The sequence below is a fragment of the Papaver somniferum genome, chromosome 3 (genome assembly GCF_003573695.1).
Source record: "Papaver somniferum cultivar HN1 chromosome 3, ASM357369v1, whole genome shotgun sequence".
Taxonomy (NCBI): domain Eukaryota; kingdom Viridiplantae; phylum Streptophyta; class Magnoliopsida; order Ranunculales; family Papaveraceae; genus Papaver; species Papaver somniferum.
The window spans coordinates 115,806,066-115,831,354 of NC_039360.1; the positions used below are offsets into that span (position 1 = coordinate 115,806,066).

The 25,289-nt window shown below is 35.2% G+C and overlaps 1 long non-coding RNA gene across 38 annotated transcripts; it reads right to left on the minus strand.

Annotated features, from left to right (window-relative positions):
• Nucleotides 1-7,065: 7,065 nt before the first annotated feature.
• LOC113357112 lies at nt 7,066-17,331 on the minus strand. 38 transcript variants are annotated; one of them, XR_003363498.1, is made up of 13 exons: nt 17,136-17,331; nt 16,928-17,016; nt 16,650-16,809; nt 16,333-16,408; nt 15,759-16,150; nt 15,521-15,650; nt 15,371-15,419; nt 13,259-15,236; nt 13,100-13,169; nt 12,097-12,233; nt 11,922-11,979; nt 11,675-11,791; nt 7,068-8,217 (listed from the first exon to the last, which is right to left on the minus strand). It is a non-coding gene; the product is annotated as an uncharacterized LOC113357112 (long non-coding RNA). The 38 variants fall into 38 exon arrangements; XR_003363491.1 differs by adding an exon at nt 9,017-9,086 and having other exon boundaries at nt 11,675-11,979; XR_003363477.1 differs by lacking the exon at nt 7,068-8,217 and having other exon boundaries at nt 8,871-11,979; nt 13,259-14,629; nt 14,720-14,788; nt 15,110-15,236.
• Nucleotides 17,332-25,289: the final 7,958 nt, after the last annotated feature.

Sequence of the window (25,289 nt, forward strand, 5' to 3'; positions counted from 1 at the left end):
AAAAAACCTAATTGGGAAGAATGTTTAAGTACTTGTGCCTAGTTAGTAAGTTCGCGAATGATTCGCGAATCATTCACGAATTTTTTTTATCACGAATTTTACCGTCTTATTCGCGTACGTTTGCAACTCCGAACCCAAGTCGCGTATTATGTGGCATTCCCGGATTATTCGCGAACCGTTCACGAATTTTACGTATTCCGAATGATACGTCCGCTTAATTCGCTATAAATTCTTTAGCTTTTACTTTTCAAAGACTCCACTTTTTGGGCTTTACTGCCTTCCGAGCATACACGACCGAATATTAGACGTGTTGTAATTTTTACGAAACAAAAACGACTGAAGAGATTTGAAGGTGAAGGTGAGAGAGATCTCAAACTCACTAACCAAGCATCTAAACCACCATACGACGTCCTCTTGGATAACTAATGTTGTATATATTATTAATATCATCATATTAAGTTTATTTTTTTTTTAAATAAGTCACACATATGCAGAAAAATTGGTCTATGACCTTATAAATACAAATTATTTGTTATATATAGATACCGAATTTTCAGAGCCGAACTCACATTTATAAATCGAATTATACACGTATGTATGTCGTTCCGAATTACTGACGAATCACGTCCCGTTGACCGAATTTTGGACCGAATCTGGATTTTACAAAACCGTATAATACTCGTACGTTTGCCGTTCCGTACGTTTGCCGAATCCCGAATTGCTAACTAGTACTTGGTGTCTAATTTTTAAGGAATTTGAGTGCATATGTATGAATTTGAGTGTGGTGCAGATTTTGGATTTAGGCCTGCATTCTCATTTCCAGCTCTCGGCCTGGCCTGCAAGTGTGTAACAGTTGAAGGTTTGGCCCTCAGCTTTTCCCTGCCTACCTGCTTTGCTTTAAGTAGTTGGTTATGGTATGCGCTCTGCACTTGGACTCGGACTTGTTGGGTTCTGCTTTCTGCTTTTCCTTCCCTGTTGGCTTGTCCAACTTTTTCTTAGGTTTAGTGTAGTGGAGTAAAAGAAGGGAATGAAAGCGACATCTCGCGGTGGCTAAAAGTCTAATAAAAACAAGTTTTCTTTTTCTGATTAGCGGGAATTTCAAAATAGGCCAGGTTTAGAGACAATTGTCGCTTTGTCTTTTATTATAATAAAAAACCTAATAAAATATACTATTAATAACAGATTTTTGGCCCACCTATAGTGTTTTAAATAAATAAAACACTCTTGGGCAAGAAATCAATCTTCGCCCATATTCTAATTTCCTCCCTGTCGCTACACTCAGGCCTTACTACATGGTGACGCGGAGGCACTGTACAAGGCCAACTTTCCTTCTCCACTACTCAGCCTTAATACAACCTTTTCCTCCGGAAGAAAAAATAATCAGTCGGTCCAGCATTTTCTTAATATAAAGACCAGTAGTCAAGTCAAGTACTCTACATCCACCCCTAACTCTTTTTATGCTCCCAAAATATGTCTTGCGCCACGGTAAGGTGCAACTCCACTCCCTGTAAATCGTAGAGGGGGTAGTAGCCAGCCTAGTAGGACACTGGAGTGTAAAGTCTCGAATATGATAATGGACCATCGTTCTTGTTTTGGTCCTCTATTAACTCAAGTGTCATTTTTGCTCTAAAATATCAGTGTCTCCCACTAGGCATGGGAGCAATTGGTTTGACATGATTTGTGGCCCCATTTACAAACATTTGTTGATGATGAGCGTGACTTTACGCATATGATATGAGTCCTCTTTTTATGTTACAATCTATCTATTTCTTTATCCTTTCGTGGTTCATATTATTGGCTCTTTAGCTAATTTTGTTGTATTTTAGTTGAGTTATATAATGGAGGTCATAAATTGAACTGTCATAAAGATTGGAATTATGGCTGGACCAAATTTTGGGTTATGTGCATGCATTTGTGATTAAATGTTAATCACATGAAAGTAACCTTATCTCATCATCGCCTATTTCTGCTGGCAGATCTATAAAGGCGATTCTAAAGCAATGGCTTCTTGAGAAAGAAATGCTATAAAAGATGGCCGAAAAATTAAACAAAAAAATACCTCCTCCGTTCTTTTTTAATAAGCCAGTTTCTATAAATAAAAGTTCCAAAAAAAATAGGTCAGTTTCCTAATTGGGAAAGTTAAATGTTATTTTAATTTTGGGACCACTTTTCTCTTAACTTCTTTTGATGACAAGTGTCATGTGGACCACTTCACTTAACTTCTTTTGCTAACAAGTGTCATGGGACCATTTCACTTCACTTCTTTTATTGACAAGTGTCATAAGGATCACTTTCAATGATTAGTTCTCTTAATTTTATTAAATTTCGCTAAAAACAAAACTAGCCTATTGAAGGAAATAATTTTTAGACTTAATAAAAATAAAGATAAAACAAATTAAATTCAAAGGTGATGTAAATATTATGGAAAGACCAGGGGTTAGAATTTCACCATTCACCAAAATTCATGTGATTCAATAATAATTATTATCATGCAATTCTAGACATTATAATTCAAATCAAAAACAATTGTGATTCTAATCATTGCCTAAATCAGATTTTCAAAACATCCATTGTTAATCGCATGCATGAAATATCAAAAGCAATAAACCAAGCATATTTCATCAAGAGAAAACACAATTAATTAATAAAAATCATTTATTCAATTTTCATTCGGTGCAATTAATCATAAAAGGATTGCATAAATAAATTTAAATGAATTTTACCACATAACTTTTGGAAGAATGGCTTTCTCCATCACCCCTGGGATTGGGTTTAGCTCCTCATCCCAAAAACATAATCAAAAGATGTATTCATGACTTAATAGGTGTTTTTATTGATGAAATAGTGTAAAAAGAAGTTTGCAACGCTGTAATGGTGTTACAGCGTCACTGTTACAAAGATAAGTGTAGCTGTAAACGATATATTTTTGTTGCTGTAAAACAACGACACTTTGTTTCTCTTTTAAGACTGTTGAAAAACGACTGCCTTAGCTTGTCTGTTCTTCGTGTTCTTGAAGGTCTTCAATGGCGACAGCAGCAGCAACAATATCTCTCTGTAACTCGATTCTCTCGTCTCTCCTGACCTCTAAACTCTCTCCAAAACTTTTTCCAACCCTTCTCTGACATAAACCCAACTATTTATAGGCTTTAAATCCCCTAGAAACTCGATCGAAATCGTTGAAAATTCGCATTATTCTTTACGGGCAGTTGGGAGAATAATTCCCTTTTTGTTGTGTTCCACTGTTTTGTTAGTTATTCTCTCGTCACAAATATCTTCTATGACTTAGACTAAACTGATTTGACGTGTATCTCACGTAAGATTATCCCATAAATCTCTCAAACAATTCTTGAACCCTAAACAGAGAAGCGGTATCCTGTTTGGACTTTGATCTCTTCTCCCGGCTATTCCAGCCCAATTGGATCGAGGAAATTGCCTATAGAAGCCCAGTTAAGTCTATTAGAGTCCAGCCCACTCGAAATCCAGTGTTGAATCTCATAAAATCACGTCAAAAATCCAAACTCTAATTTACTGCTGTGAACTCCAAATTTCCCGCCATTTTTCTGTTTTGAACGTGAAGAAGAAGGGTGTCCCCCTATCCTCTGATGGGGTGCGAACAGCAAGTGGTCACCCCTTATCAAGTGGGTACCCCTTATCCAACTTAAGGATGCCTTTAGCAATTCTTCTGGGATGTTTTCAGCACTTTTTCGGGGTTTCTCCGGGGTATTTCTGGGGTGTCTCCAACATACTTCTGGGGTGCTTCTGGTAGTTATCAACGGAGGTCCAAATGCCGTATTTTTAGCCAATTTCGCCACAAAGCCTTATTCTTCCAAAAACACCTACAAATAAATAAAATAACCAAATAAGTACGATATCGAGCACTAACAATATATACAAATGAGCTATATTAGACACATAAATGCGTCTATCACCTATTAAAAAAGAACGAAGGGAGTAGTTAATATTGGACCATGGCGGATTTCAGTCTAGCAAACTTGATATTATTGATTTTAAGTTTTTAGGAAGTACTATTATATGTGTAAATATGCTAATTAATCAGGTACACTTATTCCTTCAAACGAACTAAAACAGAAAAGGAAATTAAAGGCGAGTATAGTACATAATATGTATTGTCGCTCTCTTCTTCCATCATGGATCTGGTTCTTTGAATCATCTTGTACATAGCATTTGCGGTCCTAGAATCTTCAAAAGATATATCAATGACGGATCAATTTAGACCCCGCGTGATGGTAACTCATGCAATTGTAACCCATGACGAGGTTGGGGTCTCCGGAGCACTCTGTGTTTTTGTCGAGGATGTGATTATGAGAACCCATAATTGCGGATATGAAAACTAATTTGGGGAGAGTGAATAAAATAAATTACGGTCATTTTGAAGTAAAATCCTTATCCATTTTTTTTTTGTAATGGTTAAATTGTCCTTGTGCTTTTATTATTATTAATATTTTTTTATACTTAAATATTAATGAGACTCGCTGGTAGGCTAGCATAGCAACCTGTTCAATTAATGTAGTAATATGTCGTTGGAGCTTATAAATAAGCGTTGTTACGACCCAAGGTCGAAGACTTATAAACAAATCTATCTCCCGCAGAAATGTCTATTCTGAAAGATAAATCTTTCTCTCACATAAATACCTATGAAGTTTTGTTTTGTCTTATAACAAATCAAGGTGCATAAACCAATTGATAATCCGGTCTTATATTCCCGAAGAACATCCTAGAAATATTAATCACCTAACAATAACTTAAGTATATGGTAGTAGAACAAATTATTGTGAAATCACAAAGAATGAGACAAAGAGCTTTGTGATTACTTTTTATATCTTACCCATCGGAGATAAATCTCGAGCCAATCTTAGAACAAGTAAAATCAGAATGCGCAACTACATAGAAAATAGTTGGATCTGGCTTTAGAATCCCAATGAAGTCCTTAAGTCGTTAACCTAAATGGTTTTAGGAAAAAGCTAGGTTAATGGAGAACCGACCCTAGTACGCAACTAGTATCACACAGGAGGTGTGGGGATTAGGTTTCCCAGTTGTTAGAGTTCTTATATATCTTCCAAATCAGGGTTTGCTTAGTTAGCTTAGAAACAAAGCATTCATTATTCACTGTTAGATGAAATCCTGATTTAAGATGCAAGCTAAGTTTTGCTTGAAACCAAAGCAATATCTCTACACCGTTAGATGGACTTAGCTTGTCACACATGATGTACTTCATTTAGATATGGGTAATCGTACCTAAACGTGTATACTTAGTTGGTTCAATCATAGTCAACCAAGGTTATCCATATGAACACTTTTGTCTAATCCACATTCATCTAACACATCTAGATCAACTATGATGATCAAATATAATCAAAGGATCTAATTGTGTTCTTCATAGAGTTGTTCAATTGCTCATTATCTTATAGTAAAATACATGAACGAATCGAAGCAAAATCGGACTGAGTCTGAAGAATCAATTCATGAACATTTAAGCCATGGTTTGCAAAGATTGCATTCCTTATTATATAAATATATTTTTTCATGAGTATGAAATCATACTTTACTGATTTAAGAACTTGAACCACTTAAGTTTGCGAACGGGTATGCAAATTTAAGTTCCGGACATTGGTCACAAGCTAAGAGTTTGCAAATGGGTACGCAAACTTTAGCTCCGGAACGAACTCATTTGAAACCGTTTGAGAACGGGTACGCAAACTTGGTTCCCGGACTTCAACAGTTTAATCAGTTTGCGAACGGGTATGCAAACTTAAGTACCCTGACTTAAATAAATGAATAAGTTTGCGAACGGGTATGCAAACTTCCGGTCCTGAATTTCGTCAAAAAAGTTCGTACACTAAGTACACAATCCGTAATGTATCCAGACATGGGTTTTAGCTCTTAACTCCCATTTCAATCATTGAAACATTCTTAGAAGACTAGTTATCCCCGGGGCCTTATGGCCCCGCCTCAACCTTTCATTTTAGTCTTCATTGTACATACTTTAGGTACATAGTTCCAACAAAAATACATCTCAAAACAAAATTATTAATCACTTAAATAGATCAATAAGGAGGTAGATAAGTATATTTTCTATTGGTTTGCATAATCACATGTCGATACCTTATTTGGATTGTTCAAAGTATTCAACTTGTTCTTTGGCCGTGTTTTTTGTCAACTTTTTGAAGTTTTTATATCGCAGTATTTTTACCATTGAATGCAGCTACATTAATATGATCACGAATCAAGGTTATTCAACTTATGACTTGCTAATTGCATAATGCGTAAGTTTACTTCTACATTTTCAACATTATTTGAGTCCATATACAAACTATTTTCTTAAGAAAAAATAGCGTTTAGAAAATTCTAACATGTTATTATTTGTTTTCTAATTACCTAATTTAGTATAAGAAGTTAATTTAATTTCTCATTATTTTTTGGAGCAGTTGCATGTTGATATGCTAAAAACAATTTAACAATTGTAGCAAGTTTCTAAAGTTTTATTCAACCTCATACAGAACTCATTCAACGTAAGTTAATATGCATGTTTGGATCAAATGGTCATAAGAATCCATAAAATAAATTGTTGGCAGAGGAACCAAATATGTAGTTCATCATTTTGTATGGTACTCAATAATTCCATGGCTTTGAAGATTTTATAATTCAATTTGAAGTTATATGAGAGTAAATATGCATATATACCTTCCATTACTCGTTCAAGTTCTTCTCTTTTAGAAAAAGTAAATATATTCATAACGTTGAAGATCGTCCAACAACTAACACAGGAAAAAAAAGGAAATAAACAAAAAATATATATCCACAACAACTTACACATAAAAACTGAGATATCCATCTTCATATATAATTGTCCTATTTTTATTAAACATATAATAAAATCCCATTCACGAAAAAATATAATCTTTCCCACCAATTTCATAGACGCCCGTCAATTTATAATATCAGGAGAATCTTGAGCAGCAAAAGTGACCTTGATTTTATCTTCCTCGGCCTTGATTTTGTCTTTTGTTGCTCATTTTCCAAACCATCCTAAGTGATTCCAAAAAGTAAGTTTATCATGTGTTTCCATTACATGATTGAGTATCAAGCCCCTCTTCCAATTTATTTAACAATTTTTTGGCCTCCTTTAACTTGGTTGGCCTTGTTCTTTAGTATCCTCTAGCTCGGTTGGTCGTTTTTGGCCTCCTTTAACTCGATTCTCTTTTATTTCCTATCAAATTTCATTTTCCTGATTTTGTTTTATATATTTATTTATGTATTGCTTATTATGTTCTTTGACTCTAAACCACCCTCTTAAATATCTAACGTTTAGATGAGATAAAGATTAAAATCTACATTTTCTCAATATTTGTTTATGTTTTCTAACTTAATAAGATTGTTATTTCTTAGCTTTGTCATGTTTATATGCAGTCGTAAACCCTGTCTTTCGTTACCATAACCGCCCAAGTCGTATTATTACATTATCTGAAATATCACCTTATATGCTTAGAATTTTTCATATGATGAGTATGACCTATTATTTAAAGTTAAATACATAACAGTTAAAGTTAAATCTTGTTTAACATTTGCAAACTAATTAAAATTACTACTGAGACCTAATTTTATATTTTTTTAGTATGTGTTTCACCAATCTATCTAATGATCCATCATATGAACATGTGATATCCATTGCTTTATGATATGGACATACACCTATATATGTTCACAGTAATTAACTATCTGATTTTTTTGGTGGTGTCCACAATTTATGTATCTAAATTGTTATCATCTGTTCAAATGCAAACATCCAAATCGTTCAACGTGAAAACTTAGTCGGCAATTAATATGTATAGAAATGGATATGCATGTGATTGATCTCTAGCACATATAAATACATAAGTAAAGATTAAAAAATAATGGTAAACTTAATAATACTAAATATTAGTTTGGACGTTTTGTATAAGGGACGTGTTAGCAACTAAATATGTAGGCTCCATATCAAATTGTTATGTGTTCTATTTTACATACATTAGTTGGCGTATATGTCTCCAACCAACCAACCATTGTTGAGTTTATTAGCCATCTGATAATCCAACTTTAATACCACAAAGCAAAATACATCTAATTTCTCGTTTCTCCCTTTACTCTTATTGTACATCTTCATAGTTGAGACTCTTTCTCGGAATGCGCTCGCTCAGCTAAAATGAAATAAAGATACGTCTGTACAAAATAAAACCTATATTACTATCTTAAATTAAAATAGAGTTGGCTATTAAAAAACTTGATCGGGGAAGAATCAACAGTGGATATACTGAATTATTCTAAACTACATAGGACTTACATGTAACCACATTAAAACAATGAACTTTAAAGACATGGCGACACATCACTTGCCCCGTCTTGTTATCTATTTCTACTGGTGAAATAACGTATGATTCATCTCGTCATAACTTGGCATGCTTTTTTTCTGTTTAAATGCGCATAAGTTAGTCTTAATTTTTTATTCCTAGTTCTTTAGATGTATGAGCGATCAACAAAATTATATATGGCTTAAAATTAAAAGAGCAATTAATCAGTATAATTGCAAACACCCGTTGGTCGGCAACCAAAACTTGCACTGGTAGTTCAACAATAACATTATTTCTCACAACTTTAAATTAGTTGTTCCAATTCACTTTTCATGTGCTTATATGGTTGCATGTGCTCGGTAATTTACTGCTTTATTTCACATTCATTTTTCATGGGTTTTTCAATCCCTAACCAATTCAAATATTTCATTGGAACTCAAAAAACTATTCCCTGAATTTCTAAATATCAATTCTTCTCTTTTGAATATGAATTAGGATATATAATATAGCATGATACTTAGTTAATTTTTTGGGGTAAGTATCACATAATCTTAATCCACTTTGTTTGTACCGATCAAAAAATGAATCATATCCATACCCAAAAGAAAACTGGATCAATAGTATCATGACTTATAGAGTAGTAGATCATCTTCCCTTTTCCAAAGACCTACCGCTGATAGCTTCTAATGAGTCCAACTCAATCATCGGCTACATCATAAACTACTCGATGTATATGTTAGCCTGTCAAGAATAATATAGAAAATGACATCCAACTAAAAACATGAGGGTAGAACAATATACTTGAATAAATTCTAGAAGCAATTATTAATAGTTCATATTATCCCAAATCCAAGTAATTATTAATAGTTCATATAATCTTCATGACATGCAACTTATATACTTACTAAAATAGAAATATTAATTAAATTTTTCATTGTTTTTCTTTATATATGTATATAGGTATACATAGAGGGATGATCCAGGGACACTCTTAGATGGACACTATTATATATGATTTGCATCATTTTTTCGGCACAACCCAAACAACAATGAATTTAAATCTATAATTTTGATGATACGTTTCTCTTATGAGACTCTACATTCCTCCCAAAAATGAGTACAATTCGAGACATATAACACCACCATCTACCCCTTTGAATACCATCCATTAAAAGTTAACGATTGAAATTAAGATCGGTAGATGGTGAGATTTGGTATTTCGAATTGTGTTCATTTTTTCTAGGAATGTAGAGTCTTATAAGAGGAACGTATCATCAAAATATGAAATTCATCGTTGTTTGAGTTTGCGGAGAAAATGACGCTAATCAAATTAACCATAATTTTTTTCTTTATATATATATATATATCAAATTAACCATAATTTTTGTGAATTATGTTTTTCACAAAATTCTGATCCCCATCCGTGCCAGGACTTGTAGTTCCGAGGACACGTTGAGTTTCGGTTTGGCCTCCTTCTAGTACAGGTGCTCTGCAAAATAGGACTAACATCTCTCTCTCTTAAGAACAACGTGTACATGAGGGAGCCTCACAACCCTGTTTACATATGCTCTGCTCACACTCCCATGAAGAAGTATTTCTAATATGATTTGGAACACTACATGTTTTAGAACTGGAATACCTTTCCCAAATCACATATCATGTAGCACCCATGAATCGATGGAATGAGTGTAATCTCATCAAGAAACAATCTACTCTAATAAATTAATTTAGTCATTGCATGTTTAGTATTCCCTGTTTTGCAAACTCCTCCAATACTTATATTCTAGATTTCTAGCACACCTTGGAAGCTTTCTTTATTCTTCTTCCCACCAAAAGCTTCAATACCCATTTACACTATCTCTTTTAAAGTAGTTAATGAAATGAACTTCAAATAACCTCGTCAAGAGCATAAATTTAAGCTCCCGCAAAACAGCCTATAGAATCTGAATGAACTTCCGCTCATTACTTAATGGGGATAAACCGTTGTCCTAAATGGCAAGAGAGATCATCTCAGCCTAGGAGCTTCTTTGATGTACCAACCAATCCATATAGAACGACTATACACTCACCGAATTCTACACCGTCAATTTCACCGAAAGGGAATCGCACGGACACAACTAAGCGTTCTGTGGGTAGGGTACGAGTGGGCCCCACCATCCCTCTCACACGGTGATTCTCACAGTTTTTTATTTTCGGTGAGTTAATCATTTCTGATCCATGTATTGTAACACAAAATCCAGGGAAACCCCACATTTTTTTTAACTTTCCTAACATACTCTTCCACTTCATCAAGTCTAGCGTAGTTTATTTTATTTTTACCCCTTTCACATGATAAGTCAATTCACACATTTTTGGTTATTAATCACCTCTAATAAAGATACTTCAAAGAAAGTACCCCTGATGCTTGTTATACTTCCATCGTTTTTCCATCTAAACCATGATTAGCCAAAATGAACCCCGAATTCAGCCGGTAGGATTTAACACTTAATTACCCTTGACCTATGTCCATTCATTAAAAAAATATTAAAATTATAATTATAATAATAAAAAGGTATAAAATCGCAACCAACCCTATCCTATTAATATCTTACCATGTTTTTCTAAATGCATAATTATGGATCAAGGTATGATTTTAGTTTGGTGTTTTTTTTTCATTCAATTTGTGTAATTAAGGGATGATGTATACAAATTTCAACATTTTATAAGCCGCACCAATACCGCACAAATTGGCACATGCGTTTCAAATGTTGGCATGGAAATATACTTATGTTAAGTGTGTATTTAATATAAAGTCTGTTGGAGATATTTATCTTAGACCGACATGTTTGTCTCAAGATCCATGACCTTTTCTTGTTACCACCTGAGAGCAAAACACTAAAAAATATTGGTATACTGTATACGTATTCCTACAGAAGCATCTCATTTTTCAATTTCAGGAAAGGGCTAAAATTAGTAATTTTACCTTAATGCAACATGTAAGATTTATTGGACAATTGTGGGCTGGAATATTTCATTCGCAATTCATTATTGAAAAATGAAGCGAAGATTCTATATTTGCTACTTCTAAAATTGTTGGCGTTCGTTTGCTATGATTACCAAGATATATGTTTGAATTTAAGCATGTTTACTGCATAATATTGCCATCGGAAGCATGTAAAGTTTTAGCCTACTTAACGAACCGTGCCATCCGTGGGAGTCGAATCCACATCTACATGGTTGAGAACCATGCGCTCTTCCATTTGAGGTAAGATAGCAAGTGGGGTTTAATATAATGACACTTGCGTGCAAATGGTTCAAAGGCACAAAGGGATATCGAGCAGAGGACTTACCTTCGGCTTACTTGTTAACACACGTAAGCATTCATCTCAGGAAACAAAGTCCTGAATAGCCAACCTTCCACCTTTTACAAAGTACATTGTGGAACTCCTGAAAGCTGATTCAACCACCTTGAAAGAGCTTGTAGCCAAGAAAATGTTAACAATTTGGACCCTGTCTTATTTGCTCAACATCTTAGCAAAAGCTGTGCAACTCACCGACTTACAACTAAGACTCAATAATAAGTGGACACTTAAATACCTTGGGATTAAGCTTATTCCACATGCTTGAGAGTGGTCCCTGATCAGATGCTTTGCAGCTAACCCAGAGACACAATAAGTGAAAAAATAATTTGACAAAAAGTGTGCAGGAACTTCCAAAAGGAAAGAGGATAGGAAGGGAACAACGACAGTCAGAGGATGAGAATATCCATTACCTCATTGTCCTCACGAAAAAGTAATTTTTCTAGATTTCTTCAATTACAGTCCAAGCCCAGCATACAAAGCAAACGGGCATGATACTTCCGGCCATGTCGATAGGTTTAACAGTGTTGGCAGATGCGTATATTGAATCCTGTAACAAATCAAAGAAACAAAACTACATAAAAAAGTCGTTTTGTACCATGCATGCCTATGTTAAAAAAAGAACGATTTGGGAATAATCTGGAAATTCTGAGAAGGATTTCTTGCTGCCATTATTTGAGATTCAGACCTCTTCAAAGCACTACATCACCTTCCTCTTAATGATGTTAACACTTACGCATGGTATCATGCAATTGTGTCAAACCAAGTCTATGGCCAAGCGAATAATGCATGTGGCTTCAAGCATCTGAATTAGACAGATGATTGTCAGATGTGAATTTCGTTTACTAACCAAGTATTTGCTGGGGTTACGACCGAATATTTGCTATGTGAGAGGTTGAATGCCGCAACAATTAATCATAACAGTTGCACAATTAAACATGTGACACAACAATTATCCATAATTATCTACAGAATGCTTCAAAAAAATTAAAAAAAAATGGTTATGACGGTAAGCCTATAAGACTAAAAATATTTGGTTAAAAGTGTATCCATGGGATTTTAAAGAGTGTAGAAATCCAATAATCCCAGGGTTCGCTGATGTATACACACGCTTAATCAGGCTACTGTAGAGTCTAGTCCTTGAAAAACAAAACAGCAATAAAAGGATGCAGAGAGACCCAAATTTTTAGGTTCCTTGGCATAAAATCATTCAGTCAATTTGAATTTAGGTTCCTTGGCAGCTCATCAAGCCATAGAGACCCAAATTTTTTGAGAAAGTCATCTCCTAGCGTCGCTAGATCTCAATTCCTAGCGTAAAAGATGTAATATCAGGATCAGACATCCTAATGACATTAAATAGGCCTATCAAAAAAAAATGTTTATGAAGCAATATACCAACAGAGGTATAATTTGCACCTGCAAAAGTCATCTTTCTCTTCAGGGAGCACCCAAAGTCGCTGATAAGAAATTATTCTGGCGGCAAAGTCTGGCTTCACATCATGCATATAAAGTAGGAACCTGAATATTTCAAATTAAGTTCAACCATTAATTGAAAAATGAGTTGTTTTTTATTACCTTTCTAAAAAGGAGAATGCAATCCCGTTATCTTCAAGTCTTCTCCTTCCAAGATGGCAGATTTTTTATAGTACACTGGTACTGCCACCCAATAGAAATGGCCAAACACAATTGGAAGAAAGAGTTATAAATATTTTTTGATGTAGGTACATACAAAGCCCTAAAGGTTCCTTAAATTTCCAGCGGAAGTGATTCAATCTTCAAAAATACATTAGAAAATACTATATAGAACTATGTTTTCCTAGCTAGAGTCAGACGACGATAAGTACCGAAAACCGAAGCTCCAAGCTATTGGTAGCATCGCCTAAAGTTCAGCATCTCTGATGGATTGACCTCGACCAATCACTCGACAAAAACAAAGATCTTACTCATCTACGAAGTAAAATTGAAGTCATTTTAAAGTACAACTCACTATCAGAAGAACTAATTATTCCAGTCTTAACCCGTACATACGATCATTGTATCTAAGAAAAGAGATCAAAATAAGCTTAAACATATGCAAGCATACGGAAAAAACATTACCTATTAACATTTTCTCAAGATTGGAAAGAGTAGAAATTTTATCCTCATTTTGGCCTATAACTAAGATGAGTATGTCACAGGCTCACTGAAATATTGGGTAAAATACACTATTTACAAAATATGATCGTCAGCATTTTAGAAGGCATTGGATCATAATCCTAAACATCTACAGTTTGTGCATTATTACATGCACCTGAGTGGAATCACTTCTGAAACAGGTTCTGTGGCAGACATGTTCACTAACAAAAAATTCATGATAAATTCTAGCTTTCTCTGTTTCAAACATTGGCTGAGTAATGCTTTACATTAAGAATTAGGTATAATCGTTTTACCTGCCCCTTCCAAACCATTGATTTCAAGTCCATCTAAATGATTGGACTTCTTCTTTCAAGAAGAGCCTAACTACATTTTCCAATATTGCTCCTAATACAGCTACTACCATTAGGTTGACTTCTCCTTTCTAATTTAAAAAAGTATCATCTTCTTAATTAGCAAGAAATGATTCATACACGCTTTTAAGGTGATCAAGTCCAAGGTCATCTTATACATTAATGTGAAACCTTCTAAGCACCCAAAAGTTACCAATCACAACAATGGACCGAAAAGTATATAGGTACAGTGTATGTAAAAGTTGAGGTATTGTCGTTACTGAAAACAAAATAGAGAAATAAAAAGAACAGATGGATCCGTGTTGGCAGTGGTATTTTGGAGCAGCAAAGATACCTTCCATTCAACAACAAAAACTGACACTTCAGATTTCCATGCCTTGACATTTGAGTGTTTTACGTTAATCTTCAGATCAGATTTGTAACAGATCATGTTACATGGTCTATAACCATGACTTCCAAACTGATGAGGAAGGTTCAGTAAAATATGTCATTGTAAAAAAAAAAAGTATATGTCACTGTAAAAGAAGTAACAATGTAATGCAAACAATACCTTTGAGGTAAGATGGATATTGGTAAAACAATTTAAAGTATGTAATGTGTCAGTACAGCCAAACAGTGCCTGAACCAAGATTACGCAATAATCAAAGATGTGATTAACGAAATTGTAATCACTCATGTCATCATATTAAGTTGAGACGCAATGTAAGCAAACAATAAGCTTCTAGTAGCATGTGTAAGGAACTAATAAAGGCATCGTAAAACGTAATAAGATAAAACCAAAGGAAATATGAGTCCGTAAATCCAATTATTGTAAACAGCAGTATATAACGTTCTTTGAGGTTTTTAATGATACCCTACTAAGCTAAAACCAAAGGAAATATGAATCCATAAATTCACTTATTATAAACAGCAGTATATAAGTTCCGCAGAGGGTAAATACCTTCTCTGATACCATTGGCATCTAGTATTGCACCAAAGTAGATCCCACCTGGATAAAGCCGGGAAGACACATTGGCTAAGTCCTACCGTGCAATTGCCTTAATAGACCAAGATGAGTGCATAGCCAACTACAGAGCATTATGTGCCAGTTAAGTCAATATGGGCTATGTGGTATCAAAATATTCGAATTACATAAGTCAAAACATACGACTTTGACTACTATGAATACATGATGCATAGCACGATTATAGATATAGTCTACCTCTCTCGCATTCTTTGAAGTTCGGGTACATCAAGATTAAGGTATGCTCCTGCAAAAGTAAGTGAGAGTTCTTTTTTCAAATGTTGGTACCAAGTTTTTCCTTTAAGAAAATAAATAAGAAGCAGATTGAAAAGCAGGAACTATATATACCTTGACATTTCTTCACAAAGGTCGACTCATCCGCGACTACGATGGCCGACGGGCCATTCACATACTCTTTAATGTTACAGTCTGCACCCAGTAAGACGTCTCCCGAAGGGTGACTTTCAATCTTACACTCCTGCATCGTTTAGGAAAAACCATTAGCAAATTTCTACACAGTTAACCTAGTAAGGCTGACATATTCACAGTTTGGGGGGTTGAACCCACCGACAATAGGCTATCTCACCACAAATTGCAGGCCGGAGGCCTTGGTTTTCCCAGGAATGTTGAGCTTCGAAAGTGAACAAATAGAGAATGGGGAACAAATGAGCGAGTAGGGAACAAATGAGCGAGTATAAGCTGAACAAAAAACTGGTAAGCGTCTAGCAAGCTATCGATGAACGGTTGAACTACCAGCAGGGGAACGGGTACGACAAATAGGTGAGCGACGAATTGGTGAACAACCATTGAATTAGCAGCAAACTGGTGAGCGAGTGGTATTTCTGCCGCTTTGCTTATCCTTATTACCCTGGATATCGCCCATGGTCTGGCTTCGATCCCTGTTGCTTGATGGTCCCTACCACCTTGCTCGCTCTCATACTGATGTCATTCAACAGAGACACCCTGCCACACATCTTACTACAAATCACAAAGAAAGAAATTATAAATGGAGAATATTTAGGAAACTAAATCAACTATCCAGCAACAAGATATAGAGAACCAACCTACTTCATGTGAGTGCATTAAAGATCTTTGGTAGATTCAACTTGTGTTTCAAACTAAACAAATGCAAAGTTCCTTTGGACTATGACATGCAATACCTTAACATAGGGCTCAAAATGCTTTTCAATGTCACGGGCTCAATTGAATCAAATGGAAGAGTCCGACAATTCTATCCTGCCAAGCAGACCCAAGAAATTCAGCTAGATAAACATACACATTACAAAGAAAACACACAATCTCACACGTTAAACCAATGGAGAAAACGAATGATCGTTTTTGAGTATTAACTTCAGCAGGGAATAGCTTCCCAGATGGGATAATAGGTGGAAGTACATGTTCAATCGTTAAACAAAAAACAAGATTAAATGTTAATCAGAACAAAGAACTGGGCTTAACAGTGCAAACTTGAAAGTACCTTGAAGACTTTAGCTGTTTGTAACAATATACCCATTGGACATTGGATGCATTTGTAAGTTTGCTCACAAATCATTAACATTGAGATGAAATTTTATAGACTTGTATGGATACGCATCTGGCAACTCTACACGAATTTTCTACACACCCTTCAGAAAGACCTATAAAGACCAAAGTCAGAATGCAAGAATTTTTAAATTCTTTTGATCTTTGAATTCAACCATTGCAAAAACCTTGAAGTTGCATTGATTTTAAGAGAAGAAGCATCTTAAAGTTTACATCAAGCATTGAGCCATAGACAGGATGATCAAAGTTTTCTATATGTTTACATTCTTCTTCCTTTCCTCTCAATCGTCTTTCTGATTCAACTGCGATATATAATTAGAAATTTATCAAAGTAACTAGAAAAAATAACCCAAACAAACCAACAATCAACTGAAGATAAAAAAAAATTAAAAATAAAATTCTAGGGTTTCTTAATGTTTACCTTCCTCTTCTATTCCTCTCAATGAGGTCTTTCCGATTCAACTGAAACACATATAAATCTATATTATGGTAACCCACGTCACACAGAAAGGAGAATCGACGAAAAGAAAAACAGAGAAGCAATAATCTTGTGTTCATGCGGGAGAGAAGAAAGGCGATCAATGAGGAAGAAAGAGAATATAAGCTTTTAGACTCGGATGAAATACACCCGCCCAGTATATCTTTCACCCATATCTCCCAACTTAACATTACACCGAGTCTTTCGTAGCCGTCCATGTAAAAACCCAATCCGGAGCTTCCCGATCTTCGGATCAGGGTCCCCATTAAATGATGTCCGTCTGATAGCCCTGGCTATCATGGACACAAACCTCATACCTTTTTATAACTATGATGACAATGGATGTCTCACACGCACCATTAGATAATAAGCAATTTTCAAGTAATCGAATGATCAATACGAAACTTTCCAAGTCGACATCAAATGACTGTCTCACACAAATCGAGTAAGATGTTTCAAGGCAATTTCCACATGATCATCTTTTGACATAAAGTCAAGAATAATAATGAATGTAGCTAAGACAAAAAGCTACCAACATGTATTTCAAGAAATAGATGAGCGAGTTATACTCAGCTCGAAATATCTAATGTGTATGATACGAAAGACTATATCGTATACGACTTTTGTTTCAATACGAGATAAGTAAGAATAGAATATACATCTGAGGATAGATAAGTTTTAGTCTCCACATACCTTTTGTTGATGAAGTTCCTATGAGTTCTTCAGTAGATCTTCTTCTTCAGTTATAAGCGTCGTGAAGTCTAAAGCTCAACTATAAAATCTATCCTAGTCTGAAACTCCTATAGGTAGACTAGAAATCAAGACTATAGTTTTGAGCGACTAAACTTGAAAAACAAGCTTGAGATAGCAACGCTTGCGAGTTCGACTGAGAAATGCTCTAACAATCTCCCCCTTTATCAATTTTAGTGACAAAACTCTCAATACATACGGATTACAAAATAAATAAGACTTTGTAGCTTTTCATCCATCATGCTTGATTTCCTTGGTTCTTCAACATTACTTGAATTCTTTGCCGCTCCAAGTATTCCAGTGACTCTGAATGTGTTCGACCCAGCATCATTATTGTTGAAAATCCGTAGCAATAACAATAATCAACAAAATTGTTTTCATATTGTTATACAGTATCATAGTATTATTACACAACATCAAAGTTTAATTGTACCACAACTTTGACAATAATACTATGGTGATATGTATCACTCCCGCTTAGTCAATACTTCATCTCACAATGAAAACCACTCCCCCTTACATAATGATCTGTAAACCATATGTATGTAGTGTGAACAATAAAATAATTCTCCCCCTTTTTGTCGATATAAATTAGCAAAGGTAAAAAATTATAGGATCATAATGAAATTCTCATAGAGATACTTCATGACTGAAAGAGAACATATCAACTTTGTTTCGATGATTTCACATAGTTGAAGTTTAGTGTATTCACCAAGGAGTTAATAAAGATACAAGATAACTCCTACAATATTCCACATCCGCAGTCCCCACAAAGATTTGGCAATTAAGCACAAGTTTAAATAAGAACTCTCCCCCATAAAATGTCATTCCCAAAAGGAACAACAAGAGTGACCTTACTTTCACGAGAAAAAAGGAATTCTTTGGACATTAACAAATCACATGAAACATGAATTTGTATCCAGAAAACTCAATTAAATTAACCACAAAGGAACCTTAATGATTAATTTAACCGGAAATGCTCAACATAAGAAAACTTATGGAGCCATACAGTACCTTCACATAAAGTGGATCAAGGAAAGATCAATACTGCGGAATATTCAAAGGTTCATTCTATTTTTTATCAATATTTACATAATGATACCATAGACTTAACCTTTGACATATAACCCAAAAGTTCATTCTATTTTCCATCAATATTTGCATAACGACACAATAGACTTAACTTTTGAGCATATATGGAATAATCACAGTTCACAGACGTAAACCATATATCCCATACAAAATTATTTTTTGCAATATATAAAACCAATAAAGATTAATACTGCAAAATCATCTTCCAAATAACTTAGAATTTAAATAAATAAATCTAAAAACATTGCAAGATGAAAAACGTAGACAATGGCTATATGTAATCACAATAATTGTTATTCCAAACCCTGGTTATCCTTCTTAAAAACACAAGAATAAATTCTCATAAGAAGTTTTCTAGACAACAAAACGAAGGGACAAACAAACTCGTAAAGAACATACAAGATGATTTTCCGCTTGAAGGTAGAATCAATTTTTTTCGCACGGATTTACACCAAGAGTGGCTATCAAAGGCGCATAAAAATATTTTCTTAAAAAAGAAGGAAATACAAAGTCATTAACAACCTTGCACTGTAGTTCACATAAGAGGATTGTGAACATTCAAGAATCCCAGAGTAATGCGTACTACTGCCCATTCTTGAACTTTCTTCTTTGTGATTCACCAACAACGTTCTTACAAAAGCTATAAATGATCTTAGAATATAATTACTCAAAGAACCCAAGTGACCAAGTCCAAGAGAAGTGGAACAAGTGTGACGAAACGGAGCAAAACACTCAAAAACAAGAAACGGGAAAAAGACCAATCTTAACTCATCCAAATCCAGGATTTCTCATCACAATTTTGAAGAGAATTAAAATAGTAAAATAATGCAAAAATAATGAGGACATTCGAGTTCGGACGAAGATGCTACGACCAAAACAAGTTTACCGAAAATCGACGTCTACACGCCAGTTCGCAAACGGGTATGCAAATGGGAGTTACTGAATTTTCAGTTTGCAAAATGGTATGTAAACGAATTTCCCTGGTTTTTATTACAAAATTTCAGTTTGAAAACTAGTACGCAAACTGGTGTGTGTACCATGAAGGTCAAACATCCCGAACTACTATTTTCGAACCTAAACATTTAAAAACCTTAAACACAAATCAAGTTAGGTAGACATGAACGATACACAAGGTACATGGATCATGATAAGCACTTTAAGCAAATAATAAAATCATAAATTTTGCTCAAGTTTAGAGACATACCTTTTTAGAAGAATCTAATCGAAATCTACATCCTCACCAAAGATTCAAAATCATACTTAACACAATATGTGCGCCCAAATTCTTGTGCTTCCCTCACCGTATACATAGCAGGGAATTCCTTGGTGAGGAAGCACTTACAACACAATCAAGTTGTGTTGAGGTGAACAATGTCTTGCTCAGCATGACACCAAGATAGAGTTTCTTTCCAACTACTTTTACATTCAAAGGTATTGAGAGACACCCAAAGGTAAGTTTTTACAAGTCTTTCAAAGAACTTTAAAAGAACACAAAAGAGTTTTTCTTCCTGATTTCTTGTTTTACAACTTATAAAAAACAGTCTCTGCAGAAAGCGTTTAGAACTGCATAGGGAAACTCTTTTAATGAAAAGAGACATCCTAACTTTTTCACAAGAGAACATAAAATCAATATCATGATAAGAAATGAGCAATGTTCTGAGATGAATCCATGTGATATATGAGATTTTTAGACTCCTCTTGTACTTTATCCAGTTCGCTACAAGCTTTTGGATAGCCGTGAAGAGAAGTACTTCCCTCACTAATATTCAGATCAATATCAACCTCAACATGAAGGTTACTCATCATAACTTGGTTTAGTTTATCAAGAGAGTTTTGTTCTCTCAAGAGATGAAACTCAACATCAAGAGATAAACCTTCAAGTTGTTCTTCAATTCATGAAAACGCTTCAAGGGATTTTAGACCTGGAGAAGGTCGAGAGAGAATATCTTCTAAAAATTTAATAAAATCAGTCGTGGAAGAAAATTCTGAGTCCCCTGGATCTGGTGGCGCGTTTGAGAAAGCATCACTGTCCATAGAGTCAGACTGCTACAAACACAAACTTATAAGGTCTTAGCGTGTTTGCATGTTCTGATACCAATTGAAAAAGCGGGGTTCTAACAACCACACCCAATATTTCGTTCGGCAATCTGTATGGACAACTCCAATACTATTCCAAGAGAATCAACTAGACATTCAAACTCAGTCACGTAAAAGTATCCAAGAGTTACATCTCAATTTCTCAATGTAATCAACAAATCAAACAAATAGAATCCACGAGCCTGGTTATTATGAGAAACAACTTGAACGGTGCCAAAGACCAATGTTCAAGTGTCAATCAATTCCAATCAACAACCAAAGGTTGGATTTACCAATTGATTGAACTACGCGCAACCTGTGATATTTCAATTATATAAACAAATATACCGCGGAAAAGAAATAACACAGACACCGGAAATTTTGTTAACGAGGAAACTGCAAATGCAGAAAAACCTGGGGACCTAGTCCAGATTGGACACCACACTATATTAAGCTGCTACAGACACTAGCCTACTACAAGATTAACTTCGGACAGGAATGTAGTTGAGCCCTAACCAATCTCACACTGATCAAGGTACAGTCGCATTCCCTACGCCTCTGAATCCTAGCAGGACTCTACGCACTTGATTCCCTTAGCTGATCTCACCCACAAATAAGAGTTACTACGACCCAAAGTCGAAGACTTATAAACAAATCTGTCTCACACATAAATGACTATTAATTCTGATAGATAAATTTTTCTCCCACATAAATACCTATGAAGTTTTGTTCCGTCATATGATAAATCAAGGTGCACAGGAACCAATTGATAATCTGGTCTTATATTCCCGAAAAACAACCTAGAAATATGAATCACCTCACAATAACTTAACTATATGGTAGTAGAACAAGTTATCGTGGAATCACAAAGAACAAGACAAAGAGCTTTGTGATTAACTTTTATATCTTACCTATCGGAGATAATTCTCGAGCCAATCTTAGAGAAGATAGTACTCTATACGATAGAATAAGTAAGATCAGAATACGCAACTACAGAGAAAATAGTTGGATTTTGCTTCAGAATCCCAATGAAGTCTTTAAGTCGTTAACCAAAACGGTTTTAGGAAAAACCTAGGTTAATGGAGAACCGACTATAGTACGCAACTAGTGAAAAAGCGGGGGTCTAACAACACCACCCAATATTTCGATTAGCAATCTGTATGGACTAACTCCGAAATACTTTATTAGAGAATCAACTAGACAGTCAGACTCAATCTAGATAAAAGTATCTCAAGGAGTTAATATCTCTCTCTTGATTTGATTTTTACTCAAGCTAAAAACAATAGCCAGTCTTTATCAAATACAAGGAATACTTGGACGGTACCAAAGACCAATGTCCAAGGATCAATCAATATCAATCAACAACCAAAGGTTGGATTTCCAATTGATGATCACGAACGCACAACCTGTATTATTTCAATTATATAAAATATAATGCGGAAAAGAAATAACACAGACACCAGAAATTTTGTTAACGAGGAAACCGTAAATGTAGAAAACCCCGGGACCTAGTTCAGATTGAATACACACTGTATTAAGCCGCTACAGACACTAGCCTACTGCAAACTAACTTCGGACTGGACTATAGTTGAACCCCAATTAGTCTCCCACCGATCCAAGGTATAGTTGTACTCCCACGCCTCTGATCCCAGCAGGATACTGCGCACTTGATTCCCTTAGCTGATCTCACCCACAATCAAGAGTTGTTGTAACCCAAAATCACAGACTTGATAATAAACAGATCTGTCTCACAAAGAAAAGTCTATAAGAGGATAAATTTGTCTCCCACATATAAACCCTAGGTTTTGTTCCGTCTTTAGATATAAAATCAAGGTAACATGAACCAATTGATAATCCAGTCTTATATTCCCGAAGAACAGCCTAGATTAATCAATCACCTCTCTACAATCCTTCCTGACTACACAAGTGGATTGTCGAGGAATCACAAACAGTGAGACGAAGATGTTTGTGACTTTTTTATCTTGCCTATCGGAGAACTCTCACAATATCAAGTCAATCAATCGATTGTACTCGTACGATAGAAGATGCAAGATCAGATCACACAACTATGATAAAGTAGTATCGGTCTGGATTCACAATACCAATGAAGTCTTTAAGTCGTTAACCTGATTTTAGAGAAGAAAATCAAAGGTTAATGGAGATCGACTCTAGCGGGAGCACTAGTAGCACACAGCCGTGTGGGGATTAGTTATGCACAATGCTAGATGTCTCCTTTATATAGCCTTCAAATCAGGGTTTTGTCTTAGTTTCAAAGCAATCCTTATTCACCGTTAGATGAAAACCTGATTTAGATTCAAGCTAATATTTCTCAACCGTTAGATCGAAAAACCTAGCTTATCACACACATTTTGGTAGATGTTTACTGGGTTCGTGAAAACCATGCCCAAACGTGTACGTGTATGTTGGTTCAACATAGTAACCCAAAAGGTTAACCATATGAGCATTTCATATTAACCTTGTTCTTCTTCACCATAACTAGTTCAGTTGACTCAAATGAACTAGTTAAAGAGTTGTTCAATTGCTATGAAATCTTATGTAACTACACAAGACACAATTGAAACAAAGATGATTCGATTCAATTGAATCGGCTCATGAACATTATAGCCACGGTTTGCATAAAGCTTTCCATAGTAATTTTAATGTTTCATGTTCAGAGTACATCTTTAGTTCATAACCTCTTAAGTTCACAAACAAGTTCACGGACTTAAGTTAATCGGTTGAGTTTTCCAAACTCAGCAGAAATTCTCGGAAAGAGAACTTCCTCCAGTTCGTGGACTTAGCACACAAACGAGTTTTGGAAAATCCCAGCAGAAATTCTCGGTCGAGAACTTCCGTCAGTTCGCGGACTGAGTCTGCGAACTAGGTTCGCGGACTTGGATAGCCAATTCCACAATCCTCCTGATTTCTCTTGATCAACAAAGTTCGAAAACTTCGGTTCAAGGAATACATGGTTATGTAATCTAAACTCACATTTCAATCATTGAGACATTCTCAGAGGACGCTATGTAGCCGTTATTCACAGACCGATTCACGTCAGAGCAATTCTCAGAGTGATTGAAACTTTTCATGACTTTCATCACTAGGTGAAGATAAACTTGATCAAAGCGAAACGCTTTACCAACACACGATTTCGAGATAAAAGATAAGCAATGAATGCTCAGCTCGAAATGTCAAATGTGTATGATCTAGTCTATATAGCATACGACTTTTGTCTCATAAGAAGTAGGAGATAGAAGAGATAGACTTTTGAGTGATAGATAAGTTCAAGTCTCCACATACCTTTTTTTTGATGAAGTTCCACGGTTCCTTGTATAGATCTTCGTCGTTGTATGATGAATCGCCATGAAGTCCTTGAGCTCAACTATACTTTTCTATCCTAGTCTGAGACTTAGCTATGTAGGCTAGAAATCAAGACTTATAGTTTTGATCACGAACATTGACAAACATGCTTGAGATAGAAACGCATGCGAAGTTGACCGAGCTATGCTCTAACAATCTCCCCCTTTGTCAATTTTAGTGACAAAACTATTATACATATGGAATACAAAAAAGATAAACTTTAGTGGATCCTATTCCATAGTCTAATCTTCAACGTTCCTTGAAATCTTCGTCCTTCCAAATACTCCAATGATCCCAAAGGTTGTAAGTTTAGCACCATCGTTGTTGAAGATCCGTAGCTATAACAATGAGAGAAATCGAGATTCTCGATCATTATTATATAGTGTTATAGTATTATTATATAACATCAAAGTCCAATTGTATCACGACTTTAACAATAATACTATGGTGATATGTATCACTCCCCCTTAGTCAATACTCCATCTCGATCATGGAAACCACTCCCCCTTACACAATGATCCGAAAACCATATGTATTTGTAATGTGAACTACAATATTTCTCCCCCTTTTTGTCAATAAAATTGGCAAAGGTACAAGAATGGGATCATAATGAAATTTTCACAAGAGACATTTCATGACCAAAAGAAAAATACATACCAACTTAATTTAGATGCAATCTAATAGCGGAAGCTAACAACATTCATCAAGGAGTTTTAAGATACAAGATAACCCCTATAAAATTCCACAGCCGCACTCCCCGCAAGATATTACCATTAAGCACAACTTCAAAAGAACTCTCCCCCATTTGATGTCATTCCC